The following is a 2,385-nucleotide window of genomic DNA, read 5'->3' as shown; positions in this document are numbered from 1 at the left end:
CTCTATACACAGAAGTCCCCTGCCAACCCAAAATACTAAGTAAAACAGATACAAACAGCAATCCTGGAACACTAAGTCCCAAATGAAGGAGTAAAGAACTCGATCAAGCACCAAACAGAATAAGAAACTGACAGAGAAGAGAAGACAACGAGAGCTACAGAGTAGAGGTCCCATACCAGCTAACATGGCTGGATTCTCCATCCTGGGCTACAGCCGCCAAAGATCTCAGACAGGGAGTATGGAAAGGGAACTTCACAGAGCTCATAACAGGAGGCAGAGCACCCGGTAACCAGAGACACACGCTTTCCCACCTCCTCACCCTTGTTCCCTCTACTTGGTCCCCGCTTCTTGCCAATGGGCCATGGTTGCTCCTCTGGAGAGACACTAGCTCACTGCTGCCAGGGTCTGCCCCACCCACACCAACTGGCCCCTCCAGCCCCATTTTTTTGTTTTTTGTTTTTTGGTTTGTATTTTTGTTTGTTTTTTTACAGATTTTTTTTGTTGTTTCTTCTCTAGCCCCGTGTGCCATCCCTCCCCTTCTTGACAGGCTGTGATTTTTTGGTTTGTTTGCTTTGTTCTTTTTTGTTTGTTTTTTGAGGGGTTTTTTTTTTTTTGGCTTTTTTTTGTTGCTTTTCTCTCTCTCCCTTCCTTCCTACACTTTCTCCCACCCAGCTAGCCCCGTGTGCCATCCCCTTCTCTACTTGACATGTTGTGATTTTTTTGTTTGTTTGCTTTATTCTTTTTTTCTTGTTTCTTCTCTCTCTCTCTTCCTTTCTCCCACCCACACAGCCTTGTGCACCACCCCGCCCACTTTTGGAGAGGCCATGCTGCACAGCTCGGTTGGAGAGTCACTACACTCAGCCTCCCTAGGTCTGCACCAATATCACCGACCGGCTCCCTCAGCACCATTTTATTTATTTATTGTTTGTTTGTTTTGGTCTTTTTTTACTTTATTAAAATACTGAGTTTATTTCACATGTATATTTTTGACTCTCCACCATTTTCATTTGTCTGACCACTGCTGCTACTATGTCCTATCAAAACATTCCACACATACTTAAAACCAAGCAAAAGGTGGAGTTCCATCTTTAAAAACTAAACAGACATTTTGGACAACACATTCTTGGCAAAGGAACCTGGAAAACATTTATCAGACACAGTAGGGAAAGTTCTCACTCTGCATTATAAAAAGGACAGCCAGAAATCAACTGTTACAGAAATGAAATAAGACAGAAAATTTTAACAAACAGTTAAAACTATTAAAGAGACTTCCTCCACTGCCAGAAATCTTGAATAGCCTCCTGGTCAGTCATCTGGAATCAATTCTTCACATAATTGATGAATTTGGCTTCCATTTTGGGAAGAGAACCACCTTTTTCTATACTTACTTGCATTTTTGCTTTAATATCTTCTATAGAATTTGGTTTTTTAGGAGTTTTTTTCCTATTTTTTGAAAGATTCTGTACTTTTTGACCTTGGTGTTGACAGTTTTGAGTTTTTCCCATTCTGGTTTGATTTTTAGCTGGATTGCATTTTTGGCTGGAGTATCTCATACAGATTTCTTCACTGGAACTTCTTCTTCAGTTTCTTCATCATCAAAATCATCATCATCATTATCTTCATCATCATATCTTCATGATCATCATCATCATCTTCATCAGCAAGCTTTACTTTTTTCTGTGGGACCTTGTTACCATCTGCAGGGGAAGATTGCTTTCCTGATATACTTAAGAGTTTCACATCCTCATCCTCTTCATCATCTGACTCTGCATCTTCCTCCACAGCTACTAAGTGCTGTTCACTAATATGCACAACCCCTGAGCCACACTTCAACAATAAGACCACAGGTGGCATTATTTCAAAGCCCCCAAGGGATAGCTTTGGCTGTACAAATATTTTAAAAGTTGCCAGTATTAGTTTAATTGGGCTGCCTTCATAATTCTTTTCCTCTGCTTCAACAATGTGCAATTCATCCTTTGCACCAGCACCTAAACTGACTGTTCTTAAAGATAACTGGTGCTCATTTTCATCACTATCCACCTTAAAGTGATAACCTTTAGTTCACAACCAAAAAGATAGCTTTGGGACTTCAGGGGGCTTATGTCCATGTCCATCGAATCTTCCATGGGGTGGTGGCATGCACTTAGTTGGAAGAGGAGGACAGAAATAAGCCACTACAGCTGCTGAAAACACCTACGCAGAACAGAATCACATCACGGACTTTTTTTTTTTCTTTTTCTTTTTTTGTTATTTTTTCTCCTCTCCCTCTCCCTTCCTTCCTTTCCTCTTTCCATCCATCCAGCCCCGTCTGCCACCCTCAACTTCTTGGCAAATTGTACTGTACCGCTTAGCTAGAAAGCTTCTGGCACATGGCCTTCCCAGGTC

At 41.3% G+C, this 2,385-nt stretch overlaps 1 pseudogene; it reads right to left on the bottom strand.

The window, feature by feature from the left end:
* Positions 1 to 1,259: 1,259 nt before the first annotated feature.
* Positions 1,260 to 2,126, bottom strand: LOC101353087 (nucleophosmin-like; annotated as a pseudogene).
* Positions 2,127 to 2,385: the final 259 nt, after the last annotated feature.

The sequence above is a fragment of the Trichechus manatus genome, unplaced genomic scaffold (genome assembly GCF_000243295.1).
Source record: "Trichechus manatus latirostris isolate Lorelei unplaced genomic scaffold, TriManLat1.0 scaffold00179, whole genome shotgun sequence".
In the NCBI taxonomy this organism is placed as follows: Eukaryota; Metazoa; Chordata; class Mammalia; order Sirenia; family Trichechidae; genus Trichechus; species Trichechus manatus.
This window is presented reverse-complemented; position numbering and strand designations above follow the sequence as displayed.